Source organism: Manis pentadactyla, chromosome 1, assembly GCF_030020395.1.
Source record: "Manis pentadactyla isolate mManPen7 chromosome 1, mManPen7.hap1, whole genome shotgun sequence".
NCBI lineage: Eukaryota > Metazoa > Chordata > Mammalia > Pholidota > Manidae > Manis > Manis pentadactyla.
Genome location: NC_080019.1, coordinates 215,965,439 through 215,986,022, shown reverse-complemented (window position 1 = coordinate 215,986,022; position 20,584 = coordinate 215,965,439). Strand labels below are relative to the sequence as shown.

Genomic DNA, 20,584 nt, shown 5'->3' with positions numbered 1-20,584 from the left:
GATAAACATAGGGGTGCATATGTCTTTTTGAAACTGGGCTCCTGCATTCTTAGGGTATATTCCTAGGGGTGGAATTCCTGGGTCAAATGGTATTTCTATTTTGAGTTTTTGGAGAAACCTCCATATTGCTTTTTACAATGGCTGAACTAGTTTATATTCCCACTAGCAGTGTAGGAGGGTTCCCCTTTCTCCGCATTCTTGCCAGCATTTGTTGTTCCTATTCTTTTCTATGCTGGCCATCCTAACTGGTGTGAGGTGATATTGTGGTTTTAATTTGCATTTCTCTGATGATTAGGGATGTGGAACATCTTTTCAGGTGTCTGTTGGCCATCTGAATTTCTTCTTTGGAGAAGTGTCTGTTCAGATTCTCTGCCCATTTTTTAATAGGGTTATTTGCTTTTTTGGTGTTGAGGCATGTGAGTTCTTTATATATTTTGGATGTTAATCCCTTGTCAGATATGTCATTTATAAATATATTCTCCCTTACTGTGGGATGCCTTTTTGTTCTGCTGATGGTGTCCTTTGCTTTACAGAAGCTTTTTAGCTTGATGCAGTCCCATTTGTTCATTTTGTATTTTGTTTCCCTTGTCGGAGGAAATGTGTTCAGGAAAAAGTTGCTCATGTTTATGTTCAGAAGATTTTTGCCTATGTTTTCTAAGAGTATTATGGTTTCATGACTTAGATTCAGGTCTTTGATCCATTTTGAGTTTACTTTTGTGTATGGGGTTGGACAATAATGCAGTTTCATTCTCTTGCATATAGCTGTCCAGTTTTGCCAATGAACCCCTATGTTTATTGCACCAATATATACAATAGCCAAGATATGGAAGCAACCTAAGTGTCCATCAGTAGATGTATGGATAAAGAAGATGTGTTAAATATACACAATGGAATACTATTCAGCCATAAGATAGAAACAAATCCTACTATTTGCAACAAATGGATGGAGCTAGAGGGTATTATGTTCAGTGAAACAAGTCAGGCAGAGAAAGACAAATACCAAATGATTTCCCTTATTTGTGGACTATAACAATTCTGCAAAACTGAAGGAACAAAATAGTAGCAGACTCACAGACTCCAAGAAGGGACTAGGGGTTACCAAAGGTGAGGGGTGGGGGAGGTAGGGTGGGGAGGGAGGGAGAACGGGATTAAGTTGTATCATGATTAGTGCACATGGTGTGTGTGGGGTCATTGGGAAGACACTGTAGCACAGAGTAGACAAGTAGTGACTTGTGGCATCTTACTACACTGATGGACAGTGACTGCAATGGGGTATGGGAGCAGATTTGATAATATGGCTGAGTGTAGCAACCACATTGTTTTTCTTGTGAAACTTCATAAGAGTGTGTTTTAATGATACCTTAATAATAAAAAAGAAGGATACATTACCTGAAAAAAAAAAGTAATTGTGATCAACCCTTCCCTGAATCCATGGCAACATCATACCTCTTTTTTTGTTTACTCTTAAGGAATTAGAGGACTACTTAAGGACTAAAATTACTATATATGTTATATCTGGTGACCTTTACACAGGATAACATCAAAGCTCTATGTACTTAGCTTTTTAAGTCGGTGCTTGAAATTACCTTAGGTTACACAGAAATATATGAACGTTTCAACTCTTCAGAATACATTTATAAGCATCCAGCAATAACTATGATATTTTAAAGATTGCAGACCAAAGGAAACTAATATAGCATTTATGTTTGCATAAGATAGTGGATCAGTGTTTACCATCAATTATAACATCAAAGCAAAGAAGTATTCTCTGTATCTTGAATTTCCAATAAGAAAACATTTATGATTTTCATTACTTTTATTAAAAATGCATTAATACTCATATAAGAAGAGAAGGGAAGAACAAACTCAAGAGGGACGCACTAGTGACCTTGTAACAGAAAAATGCTTCTACGATGACAGGTTATGTATGTATGACTACTATGATACCAACTCAAATTATTAATAAAAAATCAGGAAAAAAGCTTAATGCATTCTGTTTGCACTATGTAGTAAGATCCAATTTAATTTACTATTGCAGTTCAATCACTATACACAATGAGTTTTTCTTTAACTGCAATTTTCTAACTGTTCATTCTAAAAAAGAGATTCAAAGTGTCTTCATTATAACCAAATCAGTTTTCATAAAAGCATGCTTTCAAGATAAAAAAAGAATCTAGGAAAACAGTATTTATAGAAACATTTTTTACCAATTCAGCTCCAAGCACAGTCTTTAATCCCTGTAGTTTTTATATTCTCGTTCATTCTCCTCTATCGTGCACAGTTATCTCAAACAAGTTGATTTCAGGAACTAATTAAACATTACAAAATAGCATTTGCAATAACCATTCTAAGAGGTATAACGCACTTCTTCCTCTTCATAAATTGAGTCTAAGGAAACATGATTTAACTTTGAGAGCATCAGCATTAATTAGGCAGCATCATGTAAAGTGGTGAAGCCACAGAGGTCAAAAGATAGATGCTCAATGGAGTCACTGGGCTGGAGTTGACAACACGGTGGTGACTGATCCCCATCCTCTCATTTCCCTCCTTCCTTTTCCTCGACACACCCTAGTTCTCCACTACTCAGTGGGTCACTTTTACAAAACAGTAATTCTCATCTTTCCCCAATAACCAAGCTTTTATATCAGCAAGCATTTTATACCCAGTTTTAAGCAACAAGCTTTGGTTGGGAAGCACTTAAGAATGAAGCCCATCTTTTCCTAATAATAACATTTGTAGAAGATACAAGGTCTGTTATGTTTCTTAGACTGGAGGGTACGTTCCTTAGGAGGAGAAGCCTGGGTGTTGAAGATATATGAGGCTCTGGCGTTCTAAACACACATCTTCCTAGGGCATCAATTTTAGCACATGGGTATATTATGGGGTAGAAGGCAAAAACTGCATGAATCTTCAAAGTAAGATACGGGCTTCAAAGGATTCTTGGGCTTATGGCTGCTCTCCCACGGCTGTCTCACAGCCCCTAAGGTCTGTGTTTTTTCTCTCTTCCCAGGAAAAAAAAATACAGATGCATGGCTTGAGGCATGGGTATGAAATTATGTCATGAAAAGATGAGGTTTCTAATAATCTAGCTGGGGTCTTTATTGATGGGTCATGTTTTCTTTTTAGTACATTAAAAAGAAAATGGAGCCTCATCTAAGCTCATGAAAGTCTAAATCTTTGGAACTCACCACTTTCTAACTGGTCTTATTTAGAGCCATACCTTTTCTCCTTTTATGTCACAAACTATTCCTGATTAATCCTCATGATAGAAAATTCCTATAGCATATTACATTGAATAAGTAGGCAGTAAATACTATTTTAAGTGCTCCAGCAGGTACCTGGTATCTGTTTATTGGGTGTATGCTATATTCTTGGCTGTGAGGATACAGAACTAAAAGAAAATTTAGCCAACTTCTTCCTCACCTTGTGGTAGATTCCAGGTGTACTGGCCAAGGGGCAACAATCTTTAATATACACAAAGTAAATAAGCAATAAAATGGAAAGAGATGATAAGTGCTACAAAGAAAATAAACTGGGTGATACGACAGAAACGGAGAGGGCAAGCTGCTTTAGATGCACTGGGCAGGAAGAGCCATCTCAGCTGAGCATCCGTGGCAAGAAGTCAGTCAGACATGGGAAGATTTAGAGGCAAAGGGAACAACACTGCAGTCAGAGGGAACAGCCAGCGCAAAGGGCCTAAGTGCTAGGCGTTCTGGGGGAGCAAGAGGACAGCGAATGTGAGCAGAAGGGTAGGGTAGGCCTGGGCAAGGAGAGGGTGTCCTGAAGAAGGCTGAGAGCAGATGTTTTGGGTTTTGGAGGACATGATAAGGAATTTGGACTTGATTATACCTGTGATAAGCAGCTGCTGAAGTGCTTTAAGCAAGGGAATAATGTGATTGACTTTACATTTTAAAGCCACAACTCATTATTTCTGGACACTGTAGGGAAAAGGTAGAGTGGAAATAGGAAATCAGATAGGTGACTCCTCCATGGACAGAGATTGGTGCTTTCAACCAGACTGAGTGAATTGCAAAAGTGTGCAAGATTCTGTTGAATGGAATTGCTGGCAGAATATGAGATACAGGGGAAAGAGAAGAATGTGGTCTGCTTTCCGGGCTTTCTCTCTTGAACCCTTCCTCACAACTTGTGGACTGAGGAGGAAAAGCATGGTGCCTTGTGCACGGTCACACGCGCTAGGTGGTGGAGTCAGGATTGGAACCAGAATTTTGGCTTCCCCAAAACTTTATGATGCAGACTAATCATTTCAGGAACTCCAGTTCTTAGAAAAGAAGGAAGGTAACAAACACAGTGAGAAGGAGGCTGATAGTCTAACCCAATCACGGCTTCTGAGGTGTTCATAGTAACAGAGGGACATGCTTAAGCTATAAGGTAATAGAAAAAAGTACACATTTATCAGTATACTTCTCAATAATGGGGAAAAAAAAGTATTTGTGTAAGAAAAAACTAAGAGTAAACAGACCGAAAGGATGTCTATTTTGGAATTGTGGTAATTTATATTTTTTACTTAAACTGGTTATAATTTCTAGTTCTATAATAAGCATCATTAATTTTATCATCTGGAATGAAAACACTATGAACTACTCCTTTTAAGTATCTTCAAGGATAAGGCTTGGGTTCATTTTGAAGTCTTTCTTTTTATATGTTCCTTTGTTTAACTATGTGCGGTTTAGACTGTATGCCAATAAATGCCTCCTTTGAAAGGGGACTTTTCCTTCATCCAGTTTCCTTCCTTAGTGAATCCAGAATTTTGCTAAAAGAACAAGAAACTACCATTGTACACATGCACATGTGCAAAGGAAATAAAGAACTAAAATATCACAGCTTCATAATTTCTCATTGCTAGCAATTATTTTGTTTCTGCCAGAGGAAGAAAGCAATAAAGAAAAGACACATAGGAGACTTTCAGCAGTGAACATGTACTTATTAATTCCTTTCAGGGCTAAAATGACAACTCCACTTTGTTACACTGTATCTTGAAAACTATATGATGAAATAAAAGAAAAATAAAAGCTCTTGTGCAAATAAGCCACATGTTCTCAGACCTGCAGGTTTACAGAATTATGTGGCAGAACTGAAGGGCCCCTTCATTCTCTTTCATAACTGAACTCTGAACTCTAAGTTTCAGTATTCAACTGAAATTTGTTATATTTTTCTATACAGTGCCCAAGATAAGCAAAGTGGAACTGCAGAGAAACAATTAATGGAAGAATATGTATAGTCTGGAGCTGGCAGGAGAATGCCTAAGAAAATACAAAGATGTGGGTAAAATACTGGCATGCCAAATGTTCTCAGAAGATCCAGAATTGTTTGCCCGCACAGAAGCTTCTTAAATAGCAAATCTGGAATATACTGGTTAATATATGCTTGATAGTAAACTATAACAACATATTGAATCCATCCGTTCAAAGGTATCTCAATTTGATAATGTATGATACGTTGTTGACATTTAAGAGAATCATATTCTCCCTCCTATTTGAATAGGAAGTGTGTCATTGACCCCTGTATATACAACAGGTTCTCCAATAGTGGTTGGTGCTTGTGAACAACACAATGATCTCTAGTTAACCTTTCTTTGCTCTGATATTTTCCAGCTGAGACAGAACGGCCCAGGCAATCATTGGCTTCCTGCAGTCAGCTTATAACTTGAGGTAGGAAGGACCTTAAGAGGTCATCAAAAATGCTTGACTAAAGTCTGTTCTGCTGTGGGAGGCAGCAAACTTCAAGCTAATGTGCTTCAAAGGAAATTAATATCCCACTGGTCTTGCAACTTTGTGTTATATAAATCCCTGGATTTAAGATTAAGGGAGTATTTCTGATGTGCTTTTTTGAAAATCTGATCTAACTAGTGTTTAAGAAAAGGAAAGCAAAATTCTCCAGAACATAATGTAGGTCTTTAATAAAAGTCTTGCACTGAGTAAATCTTATCCCTGGATTATCTCCCTGGTATAGTAACCATGGCTGATTTGTAAAAGATATTGCAGAAATAAGAAAGGCATGAACAAGGCATGCTCAGGAGGCAGTGCATGTTTTAATTCTTTCAAATGCACTTGGATCTGGAAGTTGTCTCTGTCTTTGGAGGGGGCATGACTGAAGCTTGAAACAGGCTTGCAATTCGAATCCCTCTTGATGCATTTCCAAAGTGGGCCAGATTGCCAGAGCCATTCTCAAACATATGCATTCACACCCCACATCACAATTCTTTTCTTTTTCCCCCACCATGAAAATATTCATTTGTAGATAATCGTAAATCTATATATATATATCAACAAGTAAGCACATCAGACCATGCTGAACCTTTGTAAATTTACTTGGAATTATCTGGAAAGTGTCCTCCATTCCCATGTGGAATCTTGCATGCAGCTTTGTTAAAGGATTCCTTTCCCCTGTTCAGGACAATTCCCTGCACGAAGGATTTGCATCCTATGATTCCAAAAGAATTTTGAGAAAATTCATCTCTCCTTTTGTCTTCTAATGAAGGCTTCTCATTGCTCCAGAGGGACCATTCAAAGGTTGTTTTCCTAAGTCTTACTACTATTCTACAGGACTAAGAGTATAACCATTTGTACAGGTATCAACTCTGTTACATTTTTTAAACTCCAGGTGCAAAGGTTCTCGATTCCTTTTGCCAACACAGTACATACATCTTAGAAGAAGCAGTTTTCCATGACATGAACTGTGCAAGAATTTTGCATGTACATGAGTGGTGAACCTCTGCCTCCTGCCTACTCCATGGTGCACCCCAGACTCAAAACCACAGCTATGGAAAACCAAAAATTAACCTTTATTGCTTACTAGAACTGGATTATGAAAACACACACAGACTTATATGTTATGTTCCCTAGCAGGATGTCTTGTCACACTCCTAACAACCAACCTGCTCGTTATCTCAATTCCTATTAAAATGGATTCAAGGAACCTGTCCCTATTGTATGTATAAGACCTGGAAGTTCACAAATGTAACAAAATGTACATACTATCTTTGGGCAGAACACTCTCACATTTTTTTATTCGAAATTTTCTTTACATAATATTTCCAACTAAAATTTCACGTTATCTCCTTAATGCTTGCTTCCTTTGACTAGGAAGTCAATTCTTGCTTTGTTTCCAGGTTCTTTCAACTTGGGAGATATCTGGATATCCAGTCACTCCTGGCACTTCCTGGAGAATTCCTTCATTGCATTATGATGTTCTCATCCCAGTCACTTGGGGTAGAAAGCCAGTACTTCTTTCAATTTATCTGAGAATTCTGACTGATGCCTCTTATCTTGGAACACATATCTCTAATACTTCCCTAACGATCAGGAAGAAGTCATGGATGTTTTGTTACCTTCCAATGCCTCTTGTAGATATGGGATTTTGCTTCTGCTTTTACTTCACTCATAGAAAGATTCATAATATCTTGATTTCATCCTCTGGACATTACAGTTCCCCTATGTGTCTGTCTCCTGTTCTCATAGTCCTTTACTCTGGTACAACAGAGAACAAAATCCTTCTCATTGTGTTACTAGAGAGTGGTGAACCTCTGCCTCCTGCCTAATCCTTGGTGAATCCCAGACTCAGAACCACAGCTATGGAAAACCAAAAATTAACCTTTACTGCTTACTAGAACCAGATTACAAAAATGCACACAGACTTTTTGCAAGAGCCATGGGAAAGGAAAAATAAATCACATGAGTACCTGTAAGTGGTTGGCGATATTTAGTATGTGCCAAGAATTAACCTTTCATGTTTATAGCAGATGTCAGGTACAATACTACTTTTCTGAGCTGTCGAAAGTATAATACAGAGAGAAAAGGTTAAAGAATCCTGAGGGAGGCCAGCAGTGCTTAAAGGTTATAATGATTGAAAAGATTGCTTTAAGTCCACATATATCACCACTTCAGATGTCATTTCATATCTCAAGTGGAAACAGAATAGGTCTTCTTAAGAGATTGGTGGAATGCAATACAATTTGGCAGTAGTGTTACTACAAACCAGTCAGAAGGGGTCCCATTCTCTGAAGATCAGTGATTAGGGATGATTGATGGATTAGTTTCCCCACCAGAAAACACCAGCCTGTTGTTATTACTGTAACAGATGTAATGTGATCCACACATAAATTAATTGAATTCACCAAATGCCAGAAGTGCATTAACTAGTCAAAACATCCTGTAATTTTCTCGCTCAGTCTTCAAAATGATATAATAGAGAAACTACTTCTTAATGTATCAAGAATTCTATGGCCAAGATGAACTGGAACAAAGTCAGGCAGTTGACTCCACTTACTCACTGATAAAACAAGAAACAGTCTCTCTCTATCCGTCCTTCCCATCTCCCTTCCTTCCTCTTTCTTTATAATTATCAGAACAGAATCCTTCCTTTAAATGGAACTACACCATTTACCATAGTAAAAGACAGAATTGTTCTATATGAAGAGGAAGGTGGGGAAAGTAGAGGTCTGGACACTAAGCTGTCCCCTTGAGGACTTTCACATACCCTTAGAGCACCCTTAGGATATTCTGAAAATCACTTGTGTGCATAATCTTCAAGCTGATGAGCATTTCCAGAATCCTGAAGATACTCCTCAAAATATCTGATCTGGCAAGATGCTGAACAAACAAACGGTTCTTTCATCAAGTAAGTTTGGGAAAAGCAGCATGATTGAGTCTTCCTCATGGATATGTAAAATTAATATTGTACGATTAAAAGCTCTGGGAAATAAAAGAATGATGCTTTCTTTTGCTTTTTCCAGCATTTTTGAAAATGGGATTTTTTAAAAATAGCCTCACACTTTTGCATGGTGCCTATTACTGTTCCATAAGAACACACGATCCAATGTCACAGAAACAGTCTCTGAGTACAATGTGGTCTGATAAAAGTGTAAAACCTCAAGAGGAAATAAGAAATCTATGGCAAGAATGCAGAATTGACCCTCACCAATTATATTTAGTGTAGAGCCATCAATCAGATGGTCTCCTCAGGAAAGCAGGATATAGTTTGGATCCTCATCTATGCAAGGTGATCAGTACAGAGAATACGTGGCATGTTGTTGAAAATCAAATAGGAACTTAAAAGAAGTAAGAGGAGTATAAGCTGCATAAAGTTTCGATCCATAATAATGTCACTGAGAACATTAAGATTATGGTGGAAAAATGAGAAAAATAAACCCTTACATTTCTAGATTTACATAAACATTTACATTAGGGACAAAAAATTACCTATGTATAGATACAACATTAGAATGAGTTATGTTATTGCTTAGTTATTGCATTCACTCTTGCGAATATTATGCTTTCTCACAGAAACACCAGACATCTATCATTGATCTTCCAAATTCACATCTTTCGATGAAATCACATTCAGTCTCAAAAATACCAGTTTGTGCTTAATGCATGACAAAATCTCACACATTAGACCCCCACAACTTCATTGTGTTTAGTTGGATGGCTTATCCCTGACTTATACATATATATTCTGGTGATAAAAAACATTTGCTAAGAAAAGTAATGCTGTGTACTAGACTAGAAAGGGGGAACGATGAATTACTTCAGAATATAGTATGTAAAGAGAATTTGGAAAACTATTTCCAGAAGGACTGAAAGGCTACTTCCAAATAGGACTGGCCTCTAAGAACTCCCAATTAGCTGATTTAATTAGTCTTGTTCGGAATTGATAAAGGTGAATTTTTAAAGTATGTAAAGCATACCCTTAACTGTCTTTCAGACTTACATTTCTTGAGACTGTTGAGTGAATGAGGCTTATTTTTTAAAAATTAACATTAACTGAATGTTCTTGAGGAAGAGACTTCCAACTGTGGCCTACAGGCTAAAGGCACCCTCAAACCACATACAGTTTGACCCACACTGTTAAAACATTTTGGAAAATTCTGCCAACATAGAGTTTCTAGCTTTTCTTGAAAAATCCAAAGATCAACTTTCCCTGTGGCAACAATCAGCTGGGGGTCAGTAACATTTGAACCTTTTGGTTGGTTTGAACCTTTCAGGTGTCATTTTTCATCATGATATATTGTTGTTCTTAGGTATTCTTGTTGGTAGAGTTAGGATCTTCATCAAATGTGGGGAAATTGAAAGAAAGATTACAAGGGCCATACAGCTAAAAAACAAAGCATGAGAGAACTTACGGTCAATTATGTTATTACATTATTTGTTGTCAATTATTTAAATTATTAAAATCATTTGTTGCTCCTCTCTGCAGCAGGACAGTTTCTGGCCCATTTTATCAGCGTTGGCTGTAATAACTTGCTTTACAAAGTAAGATGAGCATATAAATGATATATGTACCATTTGCGAACAGACTGGATGGCTCTGACAATTTTCTCTTCTTCCGGCCTGAGAATGGCATATCCCAGTTAGGGGCTGCTTTTTCTCAAAAGAAAAGTCACATGGCATTTAGCTACAGACAACCCATAGACTAGAGCCTACAAAACAGGAAATAAATCTTCATGACTATAAGCCACTGAGACCTTGGAATTACTTGTTACTGCAACAGAACCTAAAAAAGCTGACTGATACAGAGTAAATTTCATTTAAATGGTGAAAAAAAATCTCTGTGTTTGATATGCAAACCATGCCTGTGTTAATGAATTTAATTAATCCATTTAAAGAGGACATTAGGAAACAAGCCATGGTTTAAACTAAAACCAGCAAATGGAAAACATAAGACAAAAGACCTTAAGAAACTCAAAAACGAACTGTATTCTCTGTTTAAAAAAAAAATGTTAATAAAGCAATGCTGCTATTAAGAGACTTAATTTTGTTACTGGAAAGAAAAAAAATAATGCCCAAGCCTCAAAACCTAGTCCCGCTCACCCAACATCTGAATCACTGGCCAGCCCTTGCAGACCTTTGGGGATGTGGAAAGGCAATCACTGTGGTGTTTCTGTGAATTAATTGATTCTTGTAGTATTTTTGAAATTGCTGCACATGATTAGTTTCACAGTTTTTTTAGGTGTTAACTCCTGGTATGAATTCAAAGTCGAACTTCCTAAATTTAATAGGGAAAAATGGGTTATAAATAAGAGACAGGCCTAAAAGGGAAACTTTCTGCAAACTCCCTCCTTAAAAAAGTCAATTTGGGTTTTAATCTAGGTAGACCTAGCCCCTGGGGATGAAACTCTCTCTCTCTCTCCCTCTCTCTCTCTCTCTCTCTCTCTCTCACACACACACACACACACACACACACACACACACATGAACATAACAACAATAAACAAGTCCCAACAGCTCAGGGCTAAGATGTCAAGCTGTTCCTGTGTGGATCAAAAGCTATGCAAATGTAACCAATGGAGTGGTGCTCAGTTCCTGTGACCATCAACAAGAACTGCTGACTCCTGGGTGCCTACCATGTATGCCACACCCAGGACGGTGGGTGATGCTGGGGAACATGCAGTCCCACAGGGCTCTCCAGGGACCACCCTCTCTACTGCAGCTAATGTTAATGAAGAAAAACATTCAACTGAGATAGGAACTGCTTAGCTCATAAATGAATGAATATCAATGTTCTATATAAGCCAAGAATCCCACTTCCCTTTTGGAATCCAAAACGTCCTACTTAATAAAACCCATCCACTTGAAATACTCCAACACTTACCCTCACTCCATCCTAAATGGCATGCCTCTATTCCTTGAAATGTTTAAAACTTTTAAATTCGTACAACTTGATGATAGTGTATCTCAAAAACCCCAGGGTCATTTATAGAGTGCAGATTCCCAGGAAAAACCCTGCACTAGGGAGTCAGAATCTCTGGGAGTGGGAATCTGGAATACACATTTTAAACAAGCCTTCCAAATGAGTTGCTTACACAGCCATGAGAGTTCACTCAATACTGCTCTGAAGATGTACAATAGTATCTTCTATGTCTCTGGTCCTAAAAGGCTTATTTTTGAAGCACAGTTCAACCTATGTACAGCAGAATCAGGCTTGCTGAATTTCCAACCCTTTCTCACTAGCCCCTCAGCACAGAGCAGAGTGCATTTTCTCACTCTCTTTGCTCTTGGTGTGACCATGTGACTGGGGACCAGTCAACAGAATTTGCACATGTCATGTGTACCATCCAGGCTTGTCCTCTAAAAATCACCCAGGCTTCTTCTCTTGGCCTTCTCGTTCTCTGTCAGCTTGCCAAAAACAGAGGCAGGGACCATAGTTTTAGACGTTGAAATTGAGGGTCATAAATGGATGGAGCCAGAGATACTTGATCAACAACTCTTGATTTGGACTTTATCAGAGCGGGAAATACAGTGAGATTTCGGCTGAGATATTTTCAGGTTTCTCTGTTAGAGCAGCTTGTGTAATCTTAATTAAAACACTAAGTACATACACATACATTTTAGGGCAAAGAAACCAATGTTTAGATCTCTCTTTGGCCTCCCCTAGTGCTATTACAGCTTTGGTTTTCCCCTAACAAAAAGCACCAACTAATGATCACCCTCAATGTCTTCTGGGATGCTAGCAAACATAAGTCCTTACCATCTTTGCTTTGCACTAAATTCTCAACCTAATATTTACTTAAACCAGAAAATAGCAGAGCTCTGCAATTTTTAAGTTAGTTCTTGTTGAAGCACCATCGCTGTAACAGTGGATTTAATCTTCCAGTTTACACATGTAATTATTTTGATAGGTTTAAGGCCCCTTCTGATTTCTGTCTGTGGGTGGATGAAATCCGAGCAAGGAGAACTTGGTCATCTTTAGGGTGGGAGAAAATGATTTTCTCATCGTGCTATGGAAGACAATTTCAGGGATTTGAGAATGGAACCGGACAGGAAAACATGCAGCCACACCGCTGTGATAAAGTCTACATGGACAGGACAGCAGCAGCCCTGAAACTCGGGGGAACTCACTCATAGACTGAAAATATAATTGTAATGAATGTAGTTTCTTCAAGTTGTCCTCCATGACCCTGCCTCCTTCCAGGGCTGTTCGTGCTGTATTCAATGCCAAATTCAATCATACAAGATGGTGGAACAGGCCAAGGACACTTGTTGAAATACATAGCTTCTGATCTTTTATTTTTTATATATTAGATTTCCTATTATCCTTGCATCAATTTTATTATTCCCCCACCACCAACACACACACACACACTGGCACACTGGCATAGTGGTAACAATAATACCCTCTGCATTAGCTATGAGCCTTTGGCTTAAGATACAGAATCCCACCATAGTCAGTTTACATAATAAAGGGAATGCCATGTATAGCCCTACACAGGGGCTTCTGAATAGCACTCAAGGACAAGAAAGCAGCTGTCAAGGGAGGCAGCTGGAGAGCCTGCAGCCAGGGACTCTTCAGTCTTAACTCTTTGCCCTTGGTCTCTGTACTTAGTCTCTACAGGGCTACATCTCTATTACATGTACATCACCATTCTTGGCTCCTTAGTGTGCATGACAGAAAAGGTTTGCCTCAAATTCCCAAAGTCAAAATTGTAGGCTGTCAGGTCAAATACCAAATTTGCAGAAGAGAGCACCAGATGGATCCAGCTTAGGTCGGCTGGTGTCTGCCTCTGAGCCAATGAGCTGAGGCCACTGGTACATTGTAGGTGGGAGTACAGGCTGGGGAAGCCATGGGGGGATTCTCAGGAGGACAGTTATCGCTGGGGCCTGAACAGGCTTGCGTATCTCAAAAGCATTCCCATCTATCTCTAAGTGTAACTGTGCTATGGAACAAAAATAACCAAGTCTTTCACCCCCAACCACAGATAATCCAACGAGGAGGGAAACCCAAACATTTTCTAGAACCATGTTTTTCAAAGTGGGGTACATCTATTCCAGGCAAAAGAATCTGCTGGGATATGGGAAGAAAATAAAAAACTATCTTCACAGACCTACTTTTTTCAGATATTTGATTTTTTTTTCTATTTTTCCATATAGTAACATATGAGGACAATCGTATATTTTATATCTATATAAATATTTCAAGCAATTCACAGTTATTACCTCCTTAAATTGTCACAATCACCTTATAAGGATAAATTATTCTTTCCCTGAGACCCAAAACACAAGTCATCTCAGGTACCAAAGGTGGGGGGGAATGTAAAGAAAAAGTACCATTAGGAATTTCCTGAAAAGGCTTGTCCAGTTGCCTATGATTATCAGCCATTTACAGATAAGAAATAGAGATTCAGAGATTAGGTGACTTGCCCAAAGTTTGAGGTATGTCAGTTAGAATTGGAACTCAAGCCATCTAGCTCGTAGATGCCTGGCTTATACCCTCTCTGCCTCCTAAGTATGTCCAAATGCGTGTATATGTGTAGGATGTATGTATGTGGTATTTAAGTTATTTTAATTATATCAGTGTATCTAATATAACAGTTTGAAGAACACTGTTCTAGAGTGCAGAAAATGTGTTAAAAAAAAAAAAAAGCCCAAACCTACCACTGTATGGCTCTGGACAGATCACCTAACTGCTCTGAGCCTTATCTTGTCCATGCAGAGTGAGAGTGATTGTTACTCCCTTTTTCGATGCTACGAGCAGTAAGTCTGGTATCTGGTTGGATAATGGCACCTGTTACTGTTATTACAAGGCTAACCACTAACCAGTCATCAGCAAACCCACCTTCTCACTTCCTGTGGGACCATAAGCCCCTAGGGACAGGGGAATTACTATTTATCCTTCTATTTCCTGCACATTGAGCTCAGTATTTTTCACCTGGGGAGTCAACAAATACAGATTTGAACACATTCCTATCAAGTTTACCAGCAATGCTCTCAGTTTTCTATTTAATACTCAGATTATTCAATTGAAGTGCCATAATAATAAAATGACATTATAAGACATAAAACATCATCCACACATCAATAGATATTTCATAGCTGCATGAGTAAATCAATGAATGAATAAAATGGAGGGAGGGAAGAAGAGATGGAAAGATAAAAGGAAGGAAGGAAGGCAGACTTAATGCACATGTTTAATTCAGTTTCCACATTCAAACATTTTGGAGAAACTTAGGACTTTGCATTTCCATTCTAACTACAAAATGCATGTTCAGCAATTAAGGTTATTCACTACAACATATACTCCCTTTAGAGATGAAGATATGTTACTGTCATCTGTGTAAGAGAGGATGAGGTTTCTGTGTCAATTGATGGAGAACACACTTATCTGAGGGCAACAATGAATTTGTTAATATTTTAGGTTCCTGTAAATGTCAACAGTCACACTAGCACAGACATATATTCAAATAAAAACAGGACAGTTGTGATATATTATTCATTCAGCCTACCGATGAATTCTCTTTGCTGTAACACATTAACCTACCCTCTGTCCTGAGCAATGAATTTGGAGTAATATTCTGTGGTACAGATGTTAATACCTCAATAGCCTACTAATCATCTGATTTATCTGGATTCTGCAATTTGTGATTGTATAAATGCCTGTGATGGTGCAATGTTCACCTATATTGCTTTAGGGAAAGTGAAACCGCCAGGTTCTCGGAGAACATTTTGCAAAGCCACCAGTGTGGTAAATGTGACAACAGCCGGAAAGCATATTCTGCTCAGGCACATATTAGATTATGTATTCTTTACTTTGAAGCTTTTTAAAGAGCTATTGTTTTAGGTTTGACTAAATTGCAAGCAGGTTCAGTAGAGAAGTGTAGTTCAAGGAAAAATGAGTGTCTAAAACAAGTTGGCATCAACATTACAGATTATTTGGGGAAATGCTTATTTTGAATCATAATTGCATCCAAAAGCACTAGTTAATTTGTCTCGTTGCCTTGATGAAGGGTCTGGCAACTGGACAAGCCTTTTCAGGAAATTCCCAATGGTACTTTTTCTTTACATTCCCCCCCTCCACCTTTGGTACCTGAGACGACTTTTGTTTTTTGGGTCTCAGGGAAAGAAAAAATAAATAAATAAAGATGTTGAGGCAGAGGGTGTAAATCTCATGCCATCTGCTTCTGTTGCTAGCAGTTCTCACCTCTGTCACACCAGGTTTTACAAAGCAACTTTTAGCATAAAGTTGCTTCAGCCTCCAAGACCTGCTGTGTGGCATCTCATGTTCTCCCTTGCACATCCCAAGGGCTATGTTATTATGAGAGGATGGCAGTGTCCAGGCTGTCGTTTCCACAAGAATATGCACAGAACAAAGACTGGGAAGCTGCATCAGAGACCCAAGTTGCTTGCTTATTAAACACAAGAAACGACTCAAGTCTATTCTTTACTCAGGATAAATTTCATTAGCCATCTTTGCAGGGAAAAAAAGAAGGCAAACCTTATTAAAATGTGTGTGCGTGATAACTTGATCAATTTACAAATTCCTGCTTAATTAGTATTTGTCATGATATACCCATGAACTAGTCTTATAAGCTTATTTATAATAGGCTTTTCTTGTGCATTTGAATTTCTAATGATTTAGTAGTGATATCAGCAATTGTATGGTAATTACACTAATTCTCAGCTTTTCAGGCTGTTGGTAACTAGGTTGATAATTAAGCTGCAGATAGTCCATGTCCAGTCCCTTATTTTTGGCTTGTTAATTGCTAGTTTTCCAACCAATTTCCAATCAGATGCTAGCTAAATTCAGGGAAGATAATGAATAGGATGTAGCAGAAAGTGTCATAGAATGAGTGGGAGATAAGCCCCTTCCAAATGACAACAACTTGTATAACTTACAAGTTATAGGGACTCCTAGGAAAAATTCCTAATTGTCACCCAACATGAAACAATTTTTCCTTCTTATGGCATCAAAAGTAGTGACTGCTCTTAAGCAAGGCAGCCCCAGGTTGCTGCCTCTTTCTTATAAATTTAATTCATCTCTTACACAGATGAATTAAAGGCATATGAATAATATATGCAGCCTGCATAGTTTGGGACCCTTGTTTTGGCCCTTTTCATCCATCTTCTTAGTCTATTTTGGGAGAACACTCCAGAATTTTTAATCTTAAATAAAAGAAAGTTAAAAAAGTTATTTCATCAAGAGAATAAGTATTAAGATAATATTACTGTGAGCTCATAATAGAATAATTAGAACTCAGCAAAGTTCTATAGCCATGCAATAGCTCATATAGATCATGCTGATGGCTACAGGAAAAAATAAAACCAGAACTCCACCGAAACACCTTTGAGTTTAGTCCTAAATCCACAACCTCCATGTCACCAAATGAGGCATGCCTTTCTAGTACAGGACCCTTAGGCTCTTGAAGTGTCCCTCCTACAAGAAGGCAGAAAGCAGGGTGGGAAAGACAAGGCTGTTGGGGAACACATTGCAGCCATCAGCGATTAAAAAGATTCAAACTGGTATTACTTTGAGACTTGATATTTTCACTTCATTGGGGTCACAACAATAACAGCATCACCTCACTTGGAGATTTAAGACATCTAGTTTTCAGTTTGCAGACGCTAAAACACCTAACCGATGACGATTCCCATCAACACCTAGGATATTTTATGTCATATAATTTCAAAGACTGAAGAGTCTGTGCTTGGTGAGATTCTCCACGGATTTTTAGATTTAAAACAACATCACATTACAGGTCATGTTTGCTCTCACATCACACCTGCAAGGTTAGAAGTCATGGGATAAAACCATGATCCCTTCTATACTGGGGCCTCTGAGACCTTCATTATAAGGGTAGCAGTGTCCTCTTATCCCTAGGACTCAGAAATAAAAGACAAGAGTTTGATGAGATATTAGAAATCTGTTAAGAGTCCTGGGCGTCCATCAAACAAGGGAGCAAATCTGATTGAAAAGCATCTTAAGACACTTAAGACTTGAATGAGAAAAAAAAATGGCATCTTCAGTGGGGAGGGAATATTTTGGTTCTGAAGTTCTGAACACATTCCCTCGTCTCAGCTGAGCAACTGGCAAGGGAAGAAAGAAGGAGAGCGAGGACAGAGGGAGGTGACAGAGAACTCATTAAGGACTCTGCCTAACAAACAGACAGGCTGTAGGGTTTTGGTGTTCAAAGTGCAGCCCATGGACCATCAGCATAAGCTTCATGGGAAAGCTTATTAAAAAAGCAGAATCTCAGGCCCCAACCCAGACCCACTGAATCAGAATCTGCATTTTATCAAGTCCTTAGTTGATTCATTTGCAATTAAAGACTCAGAAGCATGAAGCTAACACATGTCTGAATTGGGAATTTGGTTGAACTCTGGGAAGATTTCTGCTAATGGGACTTCGGGCATCGCTGATTTGTTGTGTTTTCATTAACAGTGGATTTGACACTAACAACTAACTGCTGCCTCTGATTGGAAATGTCGGAAGCCCTTGATTAGCACAGCAACACTTTTACTGAGGACTCTGTGCCTTTGTAACATGATCATTCAACAGGCTGGCTTTAAGTGTGACATAACAGACAGAGCAATGGTCAGGAGTCAGCCATCGAGCATCTAGTTCCACTTCTTCACAGTTCTGCAATGTTAGACAGGCTACTTCCGCTCTGGGCCAAACTCTGCGAACTCCCAAAACTGTAGTCCAAGCAAGAAGTTTGGGCTCAAAGCATTTGGGGATAAGCTGGCTGAGAGCTAAGCCTCTTGACATGTCTAGGACTGAGTGCCAGCTCTGCTTGAGACTGGCACTCTCCTCATCCCTCTCCATACTGTTAATCTAAAAAATCTCCTAGCAGACGATTTCTGCAAAGAGCCAGCATACTGCTTCCTATCTAAACAGCAACTCAATAAAGTTACTGTTATTAGTAATTTATTATTACTATTGATATTATTTTGCCTTTCTGCAAATCCCTTGTTAAACTGTTACTCTGTTAGGGAATATGATGGATCAATAAAATATGATATGGTGTTTTTAATAATCAGAAAATAACAACAAAATTAAACATTGTCAGCCACTCAGAAAGGACAAAGTAGAAAGGAAGAAATGTGAAGATGTGAATACAGGTAACAGATGGTGAAAACAGAGAAGGGCAAGTGCCTGTGGGACTCTGTGGAAGGATGACCTAATGGGTCACAGTGGATGCTGCGAGTGCCACGCATCACATGTACTGATAAACTGCAGAGTCATGGCTTCAGCTGCTCTGTGACCTGCCTCACACCCTCCACTGCATTTAAAGTCCCTAAATCAACAAGGGGATGAAGCAGGGCTGCTGTCAACAGCTATGGTCAGAGTTCACTTTGATTTATCAGTGTCTGCACCTGTCTGGTGGGTACCCAGGCGTATTTGCTTACACCTCCAGAAACAAAGTCTCCAGTAAATGCTCCAAAAGCATTTATAGCTAGCCAAATACAAACAAGGATTTTTATTCATTTCATGAATGTGTTCACTTGTTCAACCACTATTTACTGACTGCTTGTTATAAACCAGCCTTGTGCTGGGCACTTGGGTACAGAGCAAACTGTTATCAAAGAGCTCGTGAGGCAGTATGTCAGGGCAGTGGATGTGGATTTGAGTATCTCAGCATTAGGTAGACTTGGATCAATGGGAATCACATATTCAGCATCTCCATCTGATGCTTGGGCTCCGATCATTTTCCTGTACAGCCCAGCACCGAGGAAGGTATGCTTTTGTTCAATTATTTGCTCTCCTACGCATACTCCAGATTTGTAATGGCTAATGTACCCCATCTAAGAAGATTTCTTTTCTTCATCACCTACAGTCCTACTTGACTTCCATAGTCACTTCAACCTGTGTGCTTTAAAAATGAGAAGAGAACTATATGAAGTCAGCAAAGGCAGAGACAAGTCAGGATGTCATTACTTAGGACAGCCATGTTCTCCAATTTCATGATATTAGAAAAGATTCATCTTTTAGAACATGTTTTATCCAACAGCTTAAGATATTGTTACCGTGTACTACTGGGTCAACCAAAAGGTCCCTCTCCTTTGCTGTCATCAAATAGATCTAATTGTAAAAATGCTTAAAGATTACTCAGTCAGAATCTTAAACTGGGTCAACACTTCCCAATCACAGACAAGACTATCCAGCTATTATTTTGTATTTATTCTAAAAACAAACTTATATTATTTTGACACTTTTTTATTAGGTATAGTTCTAGCCATTCATTATTTCTACCTATATATAGCTCCCCTTTTCTTTTCTGATAATAAAAACCCTTCTTTCCTTTGGAAACTGTATGTTTGTCATCCCAGTGCTTGTCAGTAGATGAAGCAGACTTCAACCATCTGCTGCAGGGATATCTCATAAAGAAGGGTGATCCAATTAAAATCACAGGCCATTGAGTATCAGGTTGTCTGGTTCATCAGGACCTTTAACATTGAGGACCAAAAATCTTGGAATTACCAGGGGCCACCTTTGTCACCCAAGGACTCAACATGGAGGGGAGCATAGCCAAGAAATACAAAGAAAGGCCAATTGCTTAAGAAATTGGTTGAACCCCTGGGTCCAGCAGCTTGGGAGACTGGTTCTCAGGGAGCAGACACTGAGACAGTTTGGGGTAAAACAATTTGACTGCTGATCAACACTTGTGAAAGAAAGGAGGCAAGGACAGGACTGGGAAGATAAAGAAGTCGAACTGTGATGTGGTCCAACAAAGCCTTGGACATCCTGGAAGGAAGCTCTGGAAGGGCTGCCCAGTCAGAATTGTCTGGGGCTGGGCAGAAATGGCTGACCCCTTATATTTCTGCCTTGATCAGTCGCCAGATGTGGGCTGCCC

The 20,584-nt window shown here is 38.8% G+C and overlaps 1 protein-coding gene across 3 annotated transcripts in view; it reads right to left on the bottom strand.

Moving 5' to 3' along the window:
- CNTN3 (contactin 3) overlaps positions 1-20,584 on the bottom strand; it is a 377,024-nt gene that overhangs the window by 129,807 nt on the left and 226,633 nt on the right. The gene's annotated exons all lie outside the window — the stretch shown is intronic.